Source organism: Coffea arabica, chromosome 11c (assembly GCF_036785885.1).
Source record: "Coffea arabica cultivar ET-39 chromosome 11c, Coffea Arabica ET-39 HiFi, whole genome shotgun sequence".
In the NCBI taxonomy this organism is placed as follows: Eukaryota; Viridiplantae; Streptophyta; class Magnoliopsida; order Gentianales; family Rubiaceae; genus Coffea; species Coffea arabica.
The window spans coordinates 33,724,693-33,745,663 of record NC_092330.1 but is presented as its reverse complement, the minus strand read 5'-3'; positions in this window follow the sequence as shown (position 1 = coordinate 33,745,663).

Below are 20,971 nucleotides of genomic sequence, written 5' to 3'. Positions count from 1 at the left end.
CACCAATTGGAAACTGCAAGTCCCCTATTATCTTCTGAAATTTGGGTTCATTTACAACATATTTTTTTGTTTGGGATGGATTAGGCAGAAAAATGAGTAGGAAGAAAGTGGAGTATAGTTGCAATGCCTGTTCTGCAAACATTACATGTAAATCGATTGTCGCATTCCATACAATCTGACAATTCCTTGGCTGTTTGGAAATGTTTTTGAACATGAGCTCCTGAACCTCCCTTTTGGCACAATGGCACTACTGTTAGAAAGGAAATTACATACTACCACCTGGTCATGCTTCGATAATAAATTCCGTTGTTTCCCCTTGCACTATGGCGAAACAATTTGTCGCGAAGTTTGTTGCTACTGTAGTTGTCAAGATTATCAGATGTATGTTTCGTTATATAGATAAGTAGAAATAATTAACTGACTTGTCCAAAAGCGCATGTTGCGTTTTGAGCTCTGGAAGCCCTGTAAGCTAAACGAATCAACCTTGAAAGCATAGCCAAACGTTATAATTGATTTGCTGTTTGTTCAGTTCTGGTGAGTTTCTTGAACAGAAGAACTAAATGCAGCAGAATAGTAGCCTTCTTTAGTAAAAGTTATGAAATGCAGTGCAGAACAAAAGAAGTATTTTTTATCCTCAAAGAGTAAATCTTTTGTACACTATCGATAGAAACCTGTTTACACTGACGGCTAACCATATTGTGCCACCTCATTTGTTATAGCTTATTTTCTGTATATTTCATTGTTTGATTTTTCATTCATTCAATCAAAGAATGGAAGTCATCTTTCACCATTCTTTTGCCTCTCACCTCTGCATTTTCAACCCTGCCAAAAGTCAAAAGAAAAAGGTTAGCCAGTGGTCATGGCTAATGAGGTGCAGACCCCTGAGACCTATGTGAATCCAGCGTTGAGACACCCAGAGTATCATTTCAAGTGAATCAGGCTAATCCAAGAGTTGAAATAATAAATGAGCCAGAGACAGTCCAGAAGATTGCGTCAACACATACTGGATATCATCCTTGAGATGAGGGAAGTGATTTGCTACATCTTTAACACCTGCATGATCATTTCTGTCTGCTGGTGTCTTCACGTTCCCTATTAAGCTCCTCACCTTATTGCAATATGTTTTTCCTGGCTCAGTCTTTTCTCCAGCAAGATAGGAGACGCATGACCCCGTGTAAACATCAACTTGATGGCAAGTGATGGCATGCCTTAGTTAAAAAATCCTCTCTCATCACCCCTGTATAAGGTTAAATGTCGCCTCTTATGTGTCCTCATGTGCATCTTTTGTAGTATGCCAATCCATGTGCGTCTTTTATAGTATGCCAATTCATCTATTTATAGAAAACATTATTTGGCAAAAAATCAAATAACAGTAGGAAACCAATGTTAATTTCTAGACTTGTACAGAATAGGAAATAACTTCTAAATTTTAAACAAAATAGGAAATTTCTTGGCTACTAGTTTAAGTAGTCAAAACCAATTAGAAAACTAGTTACTTTCACAAAAAGTAAAAAAAAAAAAACCTGCCTAAAAGAAATTAAACCAATTTCCTAACAAATTTTCACCTTGGCGAATATTTCTTTTAGTAATCATTTGCTTTCAACTACCCAATAAAATGGTACCGAACTACATATCCGAATCAATACAGTCTTAATATCCAATTAATTCAATCGGCAAATGGACATGCATAGTTATCTCGAGTTTAATTTCTTGTTAACTCGTGAGAAGGTGTCTCAATTCACCATCTTTCTTTATAAGATTTTTTCTTACCACCACTTGTAACTTGGAATCCTCTTTTGTGAGCTTTATTTCTACCCATTGATGCAATCAAGTGGTAAAATTATCATACTTCTTCCCATTTTCAAGACTGTTTTGCCACATATAGTTTTCAAAACTCCATCTAAAATTAAAAAAACTCGTAACTGTCAAAGTCTTCAGACACTTAGGAATTAGATCCCTTTATTTCTTTAGAACACATACCACACCACCTAAAGAATATGATTCAAATTTAAAAACCATCCGGGATGAAATATCAACCGTTGGAGTTATAAAAAAGTCTCTACCAATTCATGTCCAAAATCAATATTGGACTCCACTTTTTTCTTAACCTTTAAATCACTTTCCTAAATTTACTGTCAAGTATCTTTATGCTTTCCAACTTCTCATTTCTCACCATCAATAATTTTTACCAAGTCATTGAAACAAGAATACCACCCATTAAATTGTTCAATTGGTAATAGCCATCAACCTACTTGATATCAATAGTCAACCAGGATCCTACCATGAACCCTGCTCCGATATCAGTTTGTTGGGATCTAAGCGCAGAACAAATAACTATTGAGATATCAAGTACACAACAATTTAATGAAGAACAAGCCATAAGCCTAAAAGATAAATGACATACAAGATTTAACGTGGTTCGACTTCATCATTAAATCTATGTCCACGGAGAGAAATCCTTCTTTATTATGAGAGGAAAATCTTATACAAGAATACAATTTGAATCCAAATTCAACCCTTGTATGGCATCTCTAATCTCCCAAGAATCCTTTCTCACCACTCATATATAAAGCTACATGTCGTCTCTTGTATGCCCTTATGTGTTGATAGGTTGCATTTTAGTGGGTATTTTGGGCATTATTGCGCAATTAATTGACTAAATATTTTCATTAATTGGGTGGATTCTACTGATATTTTGTTTTGGTGCTAATTGCAGGAATGGTTGCTGAAAAGTGCTTAAATTCAACTTTTAGAAGATTCATCGGACGTGGGGCCCGTTTGAGAAGCTGAAGAAACCTAATTGTAATAGATTTTATTTTAATATATCTTAGGGAGTCTGGCTGCAAATTTGGAACAAGTAACAATTTTTCGGCTATTGTGGGGATTGTATTTTTATCTCTCGCGCGGCTTAGGTTTAAGGGGAGTCTTTTTTCTTTGTTTTTGGAGGACACGGGAGTGCGGCAGCTTTGTTTTGTTTTCTTTGCAGACACCAGCCATTTTTGTTGACTTTGGGGATTCTGTGAGCTTTGCATTGTTCTTTGACCAAATTGAGAAATGAAAACAATTCTCCAATCTCTCGTATGTTTCTTTGTGGGAGAAGTAGGAAAGCTTAAAGGAGCCGCCATTGTTGACTTTGCTTTTGGTTGTCCTACCTTGCGTGAATTGAATTGGAGAGCAGAAACAATCTCGTGTTTTTCTTCCCTCCTGTGGTGTATCGAAGCGGGAGAATCGAGTTGCACAGCTTTCTCAATTCTCCACGCGCGGCCTAATTTCCACTAATGAGGAACTAAACCCTAAATTCTAGTCAAGGGGACAACTGAAGACTTGGTTGAACAATTACTGTGAGATCGAAATTATTTTAATCGCTTCCTCATTTATTGGTATTTATGTGTTTCCTGTTTTTAATTGTTATAGTCCTTATGTATGATTGATTAGTGCGCAATAATTAATTATTCATATAGGCTATTTTGCTAAATAGAAGTAATTGAATCCGTAATTGTTCGTTATCTCTATCTCAGTAGCGACTGGCATAATTGGGTTTATGTCAGGGGAGCATACGATCTAGTTTAAACAAACCCTCGTAGCGTGTTTATTAGTTAGGATTGGGCCTTTCTAATTATTAATGCAATCTAGAAATTAAATCCTACGGTCGTACCTAGGGTTATTTTTGGGTTAGAAAAATAGTTAACGGTCGTACCTTAACTATCGAGAAATTAAGGAAAGGTTGGTTGTTTATCGCGTGCATGACAACTATAACTAGTCTATTAATAAATGTGGAATTATCTGTGAATCAATGATCAGTGCCTGAACCATTTCTGAGGTGTACCCTTGGCTAGAGTTTCTCTTAGTTATTTCTTTTAATTAATAATTTTCTGTATTTAATTTATTTAGTTGGTTACATACCAAAACCCCCCCATTAATCCTGATTTGAAAAGAAACAAAGTATCTTGTTAGTCCCTGAGAAGACGACCCTGCTTACCACTGTCTACTAGTTAGGGAATTCAGTTAAATAATTAATTCAGGTATATCGGATTAAGCAAACTCTTCGGGAACAGGGTGAATCAAGTAACCCATTGCACACCTAGAGTCCCTGCTCCAGTACTCGAATTGATTATTGACTATTCTAAGTGGTAGTTAGGTTTTATTTATTATTATTGCACAGGTTCGGCACCTGTCAATTTTTGGCGCCGTTGCCGGGGACTGGCGTTTGAATTATTTGCTTCTTTTTGAATTCAGTTTTTATTTTGTTTTATTTTATTTTTTTTCTTTTTCTTGGTATTTTTGCTAGTTTATGCCCCGTTCTTCTCGCACAGGTGACTTGGTATACGATCCTGAGGTTGAGAAGGCAGCGCGTAGGCGAAGGCAAGAGACCAAGAGACGAAAAGAAGGGCACTTATTTTCTGCAAACGAGCCAGTAGAAAACGAATTTAGCATGGCCAACACCCAGACATTAAGGGAGCTGGTTACCCCAAACCTGACTCATCAGCCCTTGTGCATCACGTTCCCAACTCTGGTTGAAAATACCTCTTTCGAGCTGAAATCGGGGTAGATTCAGCTCCTGCCTTCGTTCCATGGTCTTTCTGGTGAAGAACCCCACAAACATGTCAAGGAATTCGAAATAGTTTGCTCTAGCATGAAACCTCCTGGGGTCACTGAGGAGCAAATAAGACTGAGAGCCTTCCCCTTCTCGCTCAAGGATGCAGCGAAGGATTGGTTATACTACCTATCTACAGGTAATATCACCAATTGGGCACAATTGAAAAAAAAATTCCTGGAGAAATTTTTCCCCGCGTCCCGGGCTGCAAGTTTGAAGAAGGAGATTTGCAGCATCAAGCAGTACTCCGGGGAGTCATTGTACGATTTTTGAGAAAGGTTCAACAAGTTGTGCGCTAGATGCCCACAGCATCAGATTAGTGAACAACTGTTGATCCAGTACTTCTATGAGGGACTCCAGTCAACTGACAGGAGTATTATTGACGCTGCGAGTGGAGGAGCCCTGGCGAACAAGACACCGAGGGAAGCATGGGACCTTATTGAAGCCATGGCAGAAAACTCTCAGTAGTTCGGCTTCCGTGAGAGCAATCCTACCCGTAGAGTAAATGAGGCAGAGACATCATCCATCCAGCAGTAACTGTCAGAGTTGACGTCTGCAGTCAGCCAATTGGCCATGAGAGACACACCGCGAGCAAAGGTGTGTGGAATCTGTACTAGCATGGACCACTGCACGGATTCGTGCCCCATTCTGCAAGAGGACGGGGCGGAACAGGTAAATATGGCTGGAGGCGCAGGCAGTATGACCCGTATTCCAACACATACAACCCCGGTTGGAGAGACCATCCCAATATCAGTTATGGGAACAGGCAATAAGGTTCATTCCCGAATCGTCCACCAGGATTCCACCAGCCTTGCCAACCAAAATCTCAACCCTCATCCTCCAACACAGGAAGCTCCTTGGAGGACCTAGTAAAGAACCTGGCCACGATTACTACCAACCTGGCCACGACTACTACACAGCTTCAACAGGAGATCAGATCCTTGGCCGCGAATACCGCGCAGCTCCAACAGGACACCAAAGCTGACAAGAAGGACCAAGATGTTCGAATAAGTCAACTGGCAACTGCCATCAACCGCTTGGAGTCTCACGTTTATGGGAAACTGCCATCGCAACCCGAGGTAAATCCCAGGAATGTAAGTGCCATGACGCTGAGGAGTGGCAAGGAGTTGGAAGGGTCTAAAGTGAAAAATTTAAAAAGTAAAAGTGAGTAGGAGATAGAAAAGGAAATTGAAGAGGAAGGACGTATCCGAGAAGATCCTAAGGTAACCTCCACCTCTCCACCCACTACTACATCTAACTTACCCCCTTTTCCTTCCAGGTTGGCAAAGACAAGGAAAGTAGAGAAGGAAAAGGAACTTTTGGATGTATTCAGGAAAGTAGAGATTAACATCCCCCTATTGGATGCAATCAAGCAGATACCGAAATATGTCAAATTTTTGAAGGACCTGTGCACCCACAAGAGGAAGCTAAGGGGAGATGAACGAGTGACGGTGGGAGAAAACGTGTCAGCTATACTCCAGAGAAAGCTCCCACCAAAATGTGGAGACCCAGGTATGTTCACTATTCCCTGTAAGATAGAAGGTACTCCAATTAGGAAAGCAATGTTGGACTGGGGGGCGTCAATTAATGTTATGCCTAAGACAATTTATGTTTCTCTAAATCTTGGCCCGTTAAAAGGCACAGGCATTATAATCCAACTTGCAGACCGTACCAATGTTTACCCAGAAGGGTTAGTTGAAGATGTGTTGGTACAGATCAATGAGTTAGTTTTTCCTGCAGATTTCTATGTCCTAGACATGGGGGATGAAAGGGCACTAAATCCGTCTCCTATTCTGTTAGGTAGGCCATTTTTAAGCACTGTTAGGACAAAAATAGATGTAAATGAGGGTACCTTGTTGATGGAGTTTGATGGGAAAATTGTAAATTTTAATATTTTTGAGGCGATGAAGTACCCAGATGAGACTAACTCTGTTTATGCTTTAAGTGTTGTTGAGCCCCTTGTACAGGAAATATTTGAATTGGATGGGGTTGATGCACTGGCAGTGGCATTAGCCAAACATCTTGAGTTGGGAGCAACTCCTGATGTAGAATTGAGTGATGAGTTATACCGGGCTGTTGGAGCACTGCATTCACTCCCACCAAGTTCTCCAAGGTATGAGCTTACTTCTGTCTTTACACCAGAAACTCAGGCAAAATTGTTGCCTTCTATTGTGCAGGCACCTGAGTTGGAGCTCAAGCCCCTCCCGAAGCACTTGAAGTATGCTTTTCTCGGGGACAATGAGACACTACCAGTTATCATATCTGCACACCTGTCACCAGGGCAAGAAGACAGACTAATTCGTCTTCTTCGAGATCATAAGGGGGCGATTGGGTGGAGTGTAGCAGATATCAAAGGAATTAGCCCCTCTTTGTGCATGCATCGGATCCGGCTTGAGGAGGATGCAAAACCAGTGAGGCAAGCGCAACGGAGATTGAACCCACTGATGATGGAAGTGGTCAAGAAAGAGATACTTAAACTCCTAGAAGTGGGGATCATTTTCGCCATCTCAGATAGTCCCTGGGCGAGCCCAGTGCAAGTAGTCCCGAAAAAAGCGGGAGTAACAGTTGAAGAGAACCAAGAGGGTGAGATGGTCCCGGTGAGGAAACTCACAGGATGGCGCCAGTGCATTGACTATCGGCGTCTGAATGCTGTGACAAAGAAGGACCACTTCCCTCTACCTTTTATTGATCAGATGATAGAAAGGTTAGCTGGCCGTGTCTATTACTGTTTTTTTGATGGTTTCTCTGGTTATTTTCAGATCGCAATAGCACCAGAGGATCAGGAGAAAACTACCTTCACCTGCCCCTTCGGTACATTTGCATATCGGCGGATGCTTTTCGGCCTCTGCAATGCCCCAGCAACTTTTCAGAGGTGTATGGTAAGTATATTCTCTGAATATGTAGAAAAGATTATTGAGGTGTTTATGGATGATTTTAGTGTTTATGGAGATAGTTTTGATGAATGCCTGGATAATTTAGCTTTAATTTTGAAGAGGTGCATTGAGGCAAATTTACTTTTAAATTGGGAAAAGTGTCATTTCATGGTGGACCAGGGCATTGTTTTAGGGCATGTAGTGTCGGCCAGAGGTATAGAAGTAGACAAGGCAAAAGTCGATATTATTTCTGCTTTATCTTACCCCGCAAGTGTGCGGGAGGTGCGCTCCTTTTTGGGTCATGCAGGGTTCTACAGGAGATTCATCAAAGATTTCTCCAAAATTGGAGCGCCCCTGTTCAAACTGTTGCAAAAAGATGTGGCATTTGACTTCACCAAAGAGTGCAAGGTGGCATTTGACAGGTTGAGGGAGTCATTGACATCACCACCTGTTATCCAACTTCCAGACTGGAGCCTCCCATTTGAGATAATATGTGACGCGAGTGATTATGCAGTGGGAGCGGTGCTGGGGCAACGGATTGGCAGAGCTGCACATGCAATCTACTATGCATCGAAGGCGTTAAATGGAGCTCAGCTCAACTACTCTACAACAGAAAAAGAATTGCTAGCTGTGGTTTTTGCATTAGAAAAATTTAGACCTTATTTATTAGGTGCAAAAATAACAGTTTTCTCTGATCATGCAGCCTTGAGATACTTGATGACGAAGAAGGATGCTAAACCAATGCTCATCAGATGGATCCTGCTCCTTCAGGAGTTCAACTTGGAGATTAAGGATAAAAGTGGGGCAGAAAATTTAGTTGCTGATCACTTGAGCCGCTTACTTGCTCATAAGGAGGAGCCACCATTGAGGGAGGCATTTCCAGAGGAACAACTACTTGCTGTGAACGCGTCTATACCCTGGTATGCCGATTTAGTAAATTTCTTAGTGACGAATCAATTGCCTGCAGGTAGGCCGAAGGCTAAGAGAGACAAGTTGAAGAGTGATGCCAAATATTACATTTGGGACTACCCATACCTTTGGAGACAATGTTCGGATCAAGTGCTCAGGAGGTGTGTAAGTGCAGGTGAATTTCACTCCATTTTAAATTTCTGTCATTCGTTTGCATGTGGAGGGCATTTTGGGCCCAAGCAAACAGCTCGCAAAGTGTTAGAGAGTGGCTTTTACTGGCCTACCCTGTTTAAAGATGCTTATTTATTCTGTAAATCCTGTGATAGGTGTCAAAGGGTGGGGAATATTTTTCGTAGGGACCAAATGCTTCAAACCCCCATATTGTTTGTTGAAATTTTTTATGTTTGGGGGATAGATTTTATGGGTCCTTTTCCCTCATCTTTTGGTTTCCTATACATCTTACTTGCTGTAGATTATGTCTCTAAATGGGTGGAAGCTAAAGCCACCCGTACTAATGATTCTAGAGTGGTTGCAGAGTTCTTAAAATCTAATATGTTTGTCCGTTTCGGAATGCCAAGAGCTGTGGTTAGTGATAGAGGGACACATTTCTGCAATAAGACTATCACGGCCTTGTTTCGAAAATACGGTGTACTCCATAAGGTATCCACACCGTATCACCCGCAGGCAAACGGTCAGGCCGAAGTGTCAAACAGGGAAGTCAAGTCGATCTTGGAGAAGATGGTGCGCCCGGACAGGAAGGATTGGAGTTTAAAGCTAGAAGACTCACTATGGGCGTATAGAACCGCGTATAAGACGCCAATTGGGATGTCTCCTTTTAGACTTGTTTTTGGTAAGGCTTGCCATCTCCCCGTGGAGTTCGAACACAAGGCGTTTTGGACGGTGAAGCAGTGTAACATGGGATTAGATAAAGCAGGGGTCCAAAGGAAATTGCAGCTACAAGAGTTAGAGGAAATAAGAAATGAGGCGTATGAGAATGCCACGATCTATAAGGAAAAGAGTAAAATCTTTCATGATCAACAGGTTTCTAGGAAAACTTTTGTAGTGGGGCAAAAAGTCCTCTTGTATCACTCAAGGCTTAAACTTTTTCCCGGTAAGTTGCGTTCTCGTTGGATTGGTCCATTTGTCGTTTCTAATGTGTTCCATTATGGTGCAGTGGAGATCCAAAGTTTAAAAACGAAGAAAAAGTTCGTGGTGAATGGCCATCGTCTCAAACCTTATTATGAGGGTTTCTATGTTGAAGAAGTAGAGGTTGAACACCTCCAAGATCCACTTTATCATGCTTGAGGGTTTTGGCCATGTCTATTCAAAGACATTAAAGAAAGGCGCTACTTGGGAGGCAACCCAAGACTATTTGTTTTAGTTTTCATACATTTTTGAAGTTTTAGTTAAGTGTTAGTGTCAATTAATGGTTTGATATTTGGTGGCAGGGAATTAGCGGTTAGGCGTGCCCACGCCAGGTGGTCACGCCTGAAGAAAAGGAATTTTCGCTCAAGTTTTGCGACCTCCATAGCAGTTAGACGTGCCCACGTCAGATGGTCACGCCTGACGGAGAAAATTTTCGTTCAGGTTCTGCGGGCTTCATAGCAGTTAAGCGTGCCCACGCCAGATGGTCACGCCTGAAGAAAAGGAATTTTCGCTCAGGTTCTGCGACCTTCATAGCAGTTAGACGTGCCCACGTCAGATGGTCACGCCTGACGGAGGAAATTTTCGTTCAGGTTCTGCGGACTCTATGGCAGTAGAGCGTGCCCACGCCAGGTGATCACGTTAAAAAAAAAAAAATTCAAAAGACCCGTAGCCCTACTCCTTCTTTTCTTCCCTTTTCTTTCTTTCTTCTTTCTTTCTTCTTTCTTCTTCCTTTTCTTTCTTTTCTCCTTTTCCTTCTTTTGCTTGGTCCGCCGCCGCACCGCACGCCGTCGCTCCTCGCTGCCCGCCGCCGTCCACCAAGCTCCAGCCCAGCTCGCAGCAGCCGCACAAGCTTCCCTTGCCGTAGACCCACTGCACAGTCCACCAGTCGCGCGCCCGGCAGCTCCACGCCACTCAGCGCGCGAGCTCTGCCACCAGATCCTCCACCGCCAGCAGCCACCGCGCGCGCATCTCCAGCAGCCTGACCCAGCCCAGCCCCTCTCTGCGCGCATCACCGCGAGCTCCTCTGCTCCTCTTCAAGGGCGTCACCGCACAGCAGCAGCAGCAGGCGCGCGAGCCCAGCGCCCGGGCGAGCTCAGCGGGAGCCCCAGCCGCGCATCCCCCGCACAGTCCACCAGCCCGCGCGCCACTCCCCACCGCACAGCAGCAGCACGACGCCAGGCGCGGGAGCTCCAGCAGCCAAGCGCGCGAGCTCCAGCAGTCATTGCGCGCGATCTCCAAGACCACCATCGCAGGCCACGCGCGTCCCTCCTCAACCTGTCAAATGAGCTGAAAAATTTTTCTCCGGTGATATCTCTCTTTCATTTACTGTCCCTAATTAGCTGAGGCCAGATTCTTAATTTTTGTTTAGCAGAGGACAGATTTTTACTTTCTTAGCTGAGGCCAGATTTTTAATTTCTTGTTTGATTTTGGGTGCTGTGATATATCTGGGTTGATTATGGTCTATTTGTGAAATTTTGTGCTCAACCAGAAATATTTGGGGAAAATTTGCGACGTTTGTCTTGTTAAGTGATTTTGGGGTTATTTGGTAGTGTTTGGAGAAAATTTTGGCTGTTCACAGGATTCATTGGCTTTTGGGGTAGTTATATTGTTGATTGTGCATTTGTTTGCGATTGTAAGCTGTGATTGGGACTCTTTGCTGATTCGGCTGCCTCTTGACCTCTTTTGTGCACATTTGCCTTGCTTCTGTCCTACCCGTTAGCCCAAATGACCAAACCAAAAACTAAAGGCAAGAACAAGCCTTCCACTTCAACCCCTCAGCCTACGGTCCCCTTAGAGGGACCTGCCCCATCGACTGGGCCTGGAAGGCCCTGTACCCGCCTTGGACGGAATAGGGAGGTTCATATCTCCTCTCCGGCCCATTTTGGCGGTAATTTGACCTTCACCCGGGCTGCCGACAAGGAGCGGTATGCCTCGGCTTGCACAAGAAAGATAATTCCTTGTAAATACATCCATGGCCCTACACTTGATATGCTTAACCTGAGGGATGAGGTCACGCAGCACTTGACTAACGTAGGTTGGACCCGCTATGCTTCTGTCAATCTACTTGCTTTTACTGAACTCACGTGGGAATTCTATGCTACCTTTGAATTTAGTATTCCTGATGAATTCTCCGTTACCACTCCTGGGGTAGTGAGGTTTCGATTAATGGGTAGAGAGTTCAACCAATCTATCACTGAGTTTAATTTGGCTCTTGGGTTTATTGATATTCCTTACTCTCAGAGTGAGGAGTATATGCACAGTGCGTGCGAATATTGGAGTGGTTTGTCGGTTGACCAGCAATGCTATGACCCCAGTCAGTCTAAGGCTTCTTATCTTAAGAGCGCCGCCTACCACTATTTACATAGATTCATGGCCTATAGTTTCTCCGGTAGGAAGGATAGCTCGGGTACTCTGACTAAGCCCGAGTTCTTTTTCGTTTGGTGCATGGTCACTCGGACTAGGGTCAATTTGGGTAGCTGGTTTGCCCTCCACCTCCGAACTGTGCTAAGTAAGAAAAATAAGCCATTAATCTTAGGCTCCTTTATCACTTAGTTAGCTGTAAATCTTGGGGTTTTGGACTTGAATAATTATAACTTACATCGTGCTTGTATTATGGAGCCCCTTGATTTGGTTTGTTTGGAAAAAATGGGTCTTGTGCGACAAGTAAATGGTACTTTCCAGTTTGCCCCTCCGGGGCCAATCTCCGTTCCTCCGAAGCGCAGAGCATCCAAATCCACTGCCACGGAGGCTGGTGGCCCGTCCACGGATGTACCCGGACCATCCTCTTCGGCACCCCCACCATCTTCCTCCGTCGATAGCCAGCTTGCAGCCCTCCGGTTCCAGATGCAGCACATGGACACTCGTATGGATCGGATGGAGCGTCAAATGGGAGGGATGGCCCAGAATATAGCGCAGTATCTCCATCACGTGGGCTTCCACCCGCCTTTTCCTCCGCAGTCATGATTCATTTCTGCCCTCCTCCGTTTTAAGGGAAGTGTCGTTGCCCCAATACCTCTGATTTGGTCTTACTTTGCTTACATTGAGGGCAATGTAAGGTTTAGGTGTGGGGGAGGGTTAACTATGCTTTGGTTGTGTTTTTAGTTGTCTGATTAAATTTTTCCATTGCCTTAGTAGTTCCTTTCTTTAAACTGTGATGAATGCAATCGAGATATGAGTGTACGTAGCAAGTTCATGCCATGGGGTGTTCTATTTTCCTCGATGACGAATTGATTGATGAATATGCTGAACTTGACATAAATTTGACAACTCGTGCGATTTTTGAGCCTAATTTTTCGTTTTTTTGAGTGGTTAGTGCACATGGTTTGTCATTCTAGAACTTGCTCGGTTATGCATGTCAAGATCACATTTAAATAAATTTAATGCATTGAAATGATAGGGCACCTAGGAATGAGCCATTTTGGACTTTCTTAAAACTCACCCTTGGATTATTTACCATTAGGGAGCCAAGTTGAGCGTTACATCCTATTTTTCGCTTGAGACCCTAGTTTTTAGCCGAAAAACCTCTCTTTAGACTTTTTGAACCTCGTGTGAAGAAGTGCTTTGATTTCATTATACGGACTTTTGGAGTACTATTCGGGGGGCATTACACCCATTTATGTATCGAAAAAAAAAAGAGAGAAAGAAAAAAAGAAAAAAAAAGAAAGGGAAATGTGAAAAGAAGACAAAGTGCAGGAAATCAACAAGTAAAATTGATTTCTAGGGTGCTGGTTGGGAGTTATTGAAAAAAAAAAAAAAGATGACAAAAGGGAAGTAGATGAATGAAAGGAGGAGAAAAGAAAAGTCGAAGGTTGCGGCAAGTGCTAATCTGCTTCACTTGTGTAATGGTTGAGATGCTTTGAAGTTCCCAATGTGCAAGAATCTGTGTAATGAATTTCTGAGCACTTCCTTTATACTTTTACACCCTCTTGACTCCTTTTTATCCTACTTTCTCACCCTAACCCCATTACAACCTTGCAAGTCCCTTGATTGCTGCATTTAAATTCATGAGTGAGTGGTGGAGATATGATATATGAGCAAGCTTATGGTAGTGTCATTCTATTGTGTTGTCTTGAGAGCCATCTTATATACATTTCATATACACTTTGGAGTGAATGAGTGCATTTTTCCATTGAAGTAATTAAATTTCTATATAATTTGGTGTGAATTTAAAACTTGTTTATTGCAGCTTCCTTTTGCTTATATTTGGACTTTTCTTATCAAACTTTGATTTAAAAATATATTTGCACCGATATTTGAACTTTTCCATAATATATTTCTTCTTTTATAGTACTTTGATTTAAAAATAAATATTGTCATTTTCATACCTAACAATTTTAAACTAATTAAATCATATGTTCTATTTCCTTTTTTGGATTAAAAGATAGAAGGGCAAAATTGTACAATTTAGCTTATTAAACATTAAGTTATAAATGTTTATCAAACAGTATAAATATGTTCAGCATTAAAATTCAGATATTCATATATCTTTTTGCAGTGCTTAATATTCAGCAAATTAATTATTTCAGTATTCAGAATTCAGAATTTAGATTCAGTTTTATCAAACAGAGCCTCAGAGTGCTTTAAATCCATGTAAATAATTAAACCCAATTCCAAACCTAGAAATTTTGATGAATCTTTAAATTTGACTCATATAATTCACTAAAGTGAATAAATGATCTTTGTTACAGGTTATCACATGGAGCTAGTGTTTTGTGTCTTTATTATAATAAATTAATATGGTTTAGAGCCTTTAGAAATGAATTAACCTTAATTAACAATATAATTATATTGATTGCACATGAATTACATTATTTGTTACTATATTTATGAATTGCAAACTTAAAAATTATAAATATAACAATTTATTATATTTTTTGTAGGATCTACCGATTCTATGATCCGATTCTACGATCCGATCTTGCAAACCAAATTGTTTTGTACTGTACATATTTTATTCCTTTGTAAGAACAAGCATCAGAAGAAAGATGAGCTGTGTTGTTTTGGGAAAATTAACATAAATAAATAGAGAATTTCGATATCCAGACTCTAGAGCCAAGCATTGTTTCACTAGCTAATTTGATGTTTCAGGTCTGGAATCTTTATCTTTTAAGCTAGTTCAAAGTATCCGACACCATAACTTGTACCAACCGCAATGCTAATGTTTCTGGCTAGTTTCTGAAGCTATTCGTTGCTGATAAGCAAAAGATAGCCCCACCAATTGGAAACTGCAAGTCCCCTATTATCTTCTGAAATTTGGGGTTCATTTACAACATATTTTTTTGTTTGGGATGGATTAGGCAGAAAAATGAGTAGGAAGAAAGTGGAGTATAGTTGCAATGCCTGTTCTGCAAACATTACATGTAAATCGATTGTCGCATTCCATACAATCTGACAATTCCTTGGCTGTTTGGAAATGTTTTTGAACATGAGCTCCTGAACCTCCCTTTTGGCACAATGGCACTACTGTTAGAAAGGAAATTACATACTACCACCTGGTCATGCTTCGATAATAAATTTCGTTGTTTCCCCTTGCACTATGGCGAAACAATTTGTCGCGAAGTTTGTTGCTACTGTAGTTGTCAAGATTATCAGATGTATGTTTCGTTATATAGATAAGTAGAAATAATTAACTGACTTGTCCAAAAGCGCATGTTGCGTTTTGAGCTCTGGAAGCCCTGTAAGCTAAACGAATCAACCTTGAAAGCATAGCCAAACGTTATAATTGATTTGCTGTTTGTTCAGTTCTGGTGAGTTTCTTGAACAGAAGAACTAAATGCAGCAGAATAGTAGCCTTCTTTAGTAAAAGTTATGAAATGCAGTGGAACAAAAGAAGTATTTTTTATCCTCAAAGAGTAAATCTTTTGTACACTATCGATAGAAACCTGTTTACACTGACGGCTAACCATATTGTGCCACCTCATTTGTTATAGCTTATTTTCTGTATATTTCATTGTTTGATTTTTCATTCATTCAATCAAAGAATGGAAGTCATCTTTCACCATTCTTTTGCCTCTCACCTCTGCATTTTCAACCCTGCCAGAAGTCAAAAAAAAAAGGTTAGCCAGTGGTCATGGCTAATGAGGTGCAGACCCCTGAGATGAAGGCCTCAAGACCTATGTGAATCCAGCGTTGAGACACCCAGAGTGTCATTTCAAGTGAATCAGGCTAATCCAAGAGCTGAAATAATAAATGAGCCAGAGACAGTCCAGAAGATTGCGTCAACACATACTGGATATCATCCTTGAGATGAGGGAAGTGATTTGCTACATCTTTAACACCTGCATGATCACTTCTGTCTGCTGGTGTCTTCACGTTCCCTATTAAGCTCCTCACCTTATTGCAATATGTTTTTCCTGGCTCAGTCTTTTCTCCAGCAAGATAGGAGACGCATGACCCCGTGTAAACATCAACTTGATGGCAAGTGATGGCATGCCTTAGTTAAAAAATCCTCTCTCATCACCCCTGTATAAGGTTAAATGTCGCCTCTTATGTGTTCTCATGTGCATCTTTTGTAGTATGCCAATCCATGTGCGTCTTTTGTAGTATGCCAATTCATCTATTTATAAAAAACATTATTTGGCCAAAAATCAAATAACAGTAGGAAACCAATGTTAATTTCTAGACTTGTACAGAATAGGAAATAACTTCTAAATTTTAAACAAAATAGGAAATTTCTTGGCTACTAGTTTAAGTAGTTAAAACCAATTAGAAAACTAGTTACTTTCACAAAAAGTAAAAAAAAAAAACCTGCCTAAAAGAAATTAAACCAATTTCCTAACAAATTTTCACCTTGGCGAATATTTCTTTTAGTAATCATTTGCTTTCAACTACCCAATAAAATGGTACCGAACTACATATCCGAATCAATACAGTCCTAATATCCAATTAATTCAATCGGCAAATGGACATGCATAGTTATCTCGAGTTTAATCTCTTGTTAACTCGTGAGAAGGTGTCTCAATTCACCATCTTTCTTTATAAGATTTTTTCTTACCACCACTTGTAACTTGGAATCCTCTTTTGTGAGCTTTATTTCTACCCATTGATGCAATCAAGTGGTAAAATTATCATACTTCTTCCCATTTTCAAGACTGTTTTGCCACATATAGTTTTCAAAACTCCATCTAAAATTAAAAAACTCGTAACTGTCAAAGTCTTCAGACACTTAGGAATTAGATCCCTTTATTTCTTTAGAACACATACCACACCACCTAAAGAATATGATTCGAATTTAAAAACCATCCGGGATGAAATATCAACCGTTGGAGTTATAAAAAAGTCTCTACCAATTCATGTCCAAAATCAATATTGGACTCCACTTTTTTCTTAACCTTTAAATCACTTTCCTAAATTTACTGTCAAGTATCTTTATGCTTTCCAACTTCTCATTTCTCACCATCAATAATTTTTACCAAGTCATTGAAACAAGAATACCACCCATTAAATTGTTCAATTGGTAATAGCCATCAACCTACTTGATATCAATAGTCAATCAGGATCCTACCATGAACCCTGCTCCGATATCAGTTTGTTGGGATCTAAGCGCAGAACAAATAACTATTGAGATATCAAGTACACAACAATTTAATGAAGAACAAGCCATAAGCCTAAAAGATAAATGACATACAAGATTTAACGTGGTTCGACTTCATCATTAAATCTATGTCCACGGAGAGAAATCCTTCTTTATTATGAGAGGAGAATCTTATACAAGAATACAATTTGAATCCAAATTCAACCCTTGTATGGCATCTCTAATCTCCCAAGAATCCTTTCTCACCACTCATATATAAAGCTACATGTCGTCTCTTGTATGCCCTTATGTGTTGATAGGTTGCATTTTAGTGGGTATTTTGGGCATTATTGCGCAATTAATTGACTAAATATTTTCATTAATTGGGTGGATTCTACTGATATTTTGTTTTGGTGCTAATTGCAGGAATGGTTGCTGAAAAGTGCTTAAATTCAACTTTTAGAAGATTCATCGGACGTGGGGCCCGTTTGAGAAGCTGAAGAAACCTAATTGTAATAGATTTTATTTTAATATATCTTAGGGAGACTGGCTGCAAATTTGGAACAAGTAACAATTTTTCGGCTATTGTGGGGATTGTATTTTTATCTCTCGCGCGGCTTAGGTTTAAGGGGAGTCTTTTTTCTTTGTTTTTGGAGGACACGGGAGTGCGGCAGCTTTGTTTTGTTTTCTTTGCAGACACCAGCCATTTTTGTTGACTTTGGGGATTCTGTGAGCTTTGCATTGTTCTTTGACCAAATTGAGAAATGAAAACAATTCTCCAATCTCTCGTATGTTTCTTTGTGGGAGAAGTAGGAAAGCTTAAAGGAGCCGCCATTGTTGACTTTGCTTTTGGTTGTCCTACCTTGCGTGAATTGAATTGGAGAGCAGAAACAATCTCGTGTTTTTCTTCCCTCCTGTGGTGTATCGAAGCGGGAGAATCGAGTTGCACAGCTTTCTCAATTCTCCACGCGCGGCCTAATTTCCACTAATGAGGAACTAAACCCTAAATTCTAGTCAAGGGGACAACTGAAGACTTGGTTGAACAATTACTGTGAGATCGAAATTATTTTAATCGCTTCCTCATTTATTGGTATTTATGTGTTTCCTGTTTTTAATTGTTATAGTCCTTATGTATGATTGATTAGTGCGCAATAATTAATTATTCATATAGGCTATTTTGCTAAATAGAAGTAATTGAATCCGTAATTGTTCGTTATCTCTATCTCAGTAGCGACTGGCATAATTGGGTTTATGTCAGGGGAGCATACGATCTAGTTTAAACAAACCCTCGTAGCGTGTTTATTAGTTAGGATTGGGCCTTTCTAATTATTAATGCAATCTAGAAATTAAATCCTACGGTCGTACCTAGGGTTATTTTTGGGTTAGAAAAATAGTTAACGGTCGTACCTTAACTATCGAGAAATTAAGGAAAGGTTGGTTGTTTATCGCGTGCATGACAACTATAACTAGTCTATTAATAAATGTGGAATTATCTGTGAATCAATGATCAGTGCCTGAACCATTTCTGAGGTGTACCCTTGGCTAGAGTTTCTCTTAGTTATTTCTTTTAATTAATAATTTTCTGTATTTAATTTATTTAGTTGGTTACATACCAAAACCCCCCCATTAATCCTGATTTGAAAAGAAACAAAGTATCTTGTTAGTCCCTGAGAAGACGACCCTGCTTACCACTGTCTACTAGTTAGGGAATTCAGTTAAATAATTAATTCAGGTATATCGGATTAAGCAAACTCTTCGGGAACAGGGTGAATCAAGTAACCCATTGCACACCTAGAGTCCCTGCTCCAGTACTCGAATTGATTATTGACTATTCTAAGTGGTAGTTAGGTTTTATTTATTATTATTGCACAGGTTCGGCACCTGTCAATTTTTGGCGCCGTTGCCGGGGACTGGCGTTTGAATTATTTGCTTCTTTTTGAATTCAGTTTTTATTTTGTTTTATTTTATTTTTTTTCTTTTTCTTGGTATTTTTGCTAGTTTATGCCCCGTTCTTCTCGCACAGGTGACTTGGTATACGATCCTGAGGTTGAGAAGGCAGCGCGTAGGCGAAGGCAAGAGACCAAGAGACGAAAAGAAGGGCACTTATTTTCTGCAAACGAGCCAGTAGAAAACGAATTTAGCATGGCCAACACCCAGACATTAAGGGAGCTGGTTACCCCAAACCTGACTCATCAGCCCTTGTGCATCACGTTCCCAACTCTGGTTGAAAATACCTCTTTCGAGCTGAAATCGGGGTAGATTCAGCTCCTGCCTTCGTTCCATGGTCTTTCTGGTGAAGAACCCCACAAACATGTCAAGGAATTCGAAATAGTTTGCTCTAGCATGAAACCTCCTGGGGTCACTGAGGAGCAAATAAGACTGAGAGCCTTCCCCTTCTCGCTCAAGGATGCAGCGAAGGATTGGTTATACTACCTATCTACAGGTAATATCACCAATTGGGCACAATTGAAAAAAAAATTCCTGGAGAAATTTTTCCCCGCGTCCCGGGCTGCAAGTTTGAAGAAGGAGATTTGCAGCATCAAGCAGTACTCCGGGGAGTCATTGTACGATTTTTGAGAAAGGTTCAACAAGTTGTGCGCTAGATGCCCACAGCATCAGATTAGTGAACAACTGTTGATCCAGTACTTCTATGAGGGACTCCAGTCAACTGACAGGAGTATTATTGACGCTGCGAGTGGAGGAGCCCTGGCGAACAAGACACCGAGGGAAGCATGGGACCTTATTGAAGCCATGGCAGAAAACTCTCAGTAGTTCGGCTTCCGTGAGAGCAATCCTACCCGTAGAGTAAATGAGGCAGAGACATCATCCATCCAGCAGTAACTGTCAGAGTTGACGTCTGCAGTCAGCCAATTGGCCATGAGAGACACACCGCGAGCAAAGGTGTGTGGAATCTGTACTAGCATGGACCACTGCACGGATTCGTGCCCCATTCTGCAAGAGGACGGGGCGGAACAGGTAAATATGGCTGGAGGCGCAGGCAGTATGACCCGTATTCCAACACATACAACCCCGGTTGGAGAGACCATCCCAATATCAGTTATGGGAACAGGCAATAAGGTTCATTCCCGAATCGTCCACCAGGATTCCACCAGCCTTGCCAACCAAAATCTCAACCCTCATCCTCCAACACAGGAAGCTCCTTGGAGGACCTAGTAAAGAACCTGGCCACGATTACTACCAACCTGGCCACGACTACTACACAGCTTCAACAGGAGATCAGATCCTTGGCCGCGAATACCGCGCAGCTCCAACAGGACACCAAAGCTGACAAGAAGGACCAAGATGTTCGAATAAGTCAACTGGCAACTGCCATCAACCGCTTGGAGTCTCACGTTTATGGGAAACTGCCATCGCAACCCGAGGTAAATCCCAGGAATGTAAGTGCCATGACGCTGAGGAGTGGCAAGGAGTTGGAAGGGTCTAAAGTGAAAAATTTAAAAAGTAAAAGTGAGTAGGAGATAGAAAAGGAAATTGAAGAGGAAGGACGTATCCGAGAAGATCCTAAGGTAACCTCCACCTCTCCACCCACTACTACATCTAACTTACCCCCTTTTCCTTCCAGGTTGGCAAAGACAAGGAAAGTAGAGAAGGAAAAGGAACTTTTGGATGTATTCAGGAAAGTAGAGATTAACATCCCCCTATTGGATGCAATCAAGCAGATACCGAAATATGTCAAATTTTTGAAGGACCTGTGCACCCACAAGAGGAAGCTAAGGGGAGATGAACGAGTGACGGTGGGAGAAAACGTGTCAGCTATACTCCAGAGAAAGCTCCCACCAAAATGTGGAGACCCAGGTATGTTCACTATTCCCTGTAAGATAGAAGGTACTCCAATTAGGAAAGCAATGTTGGACTGGGGGGCGTCAATTAATGTTATGCCTAAGACAATTTATGTTTCTCTAAATCTTGGCCCGT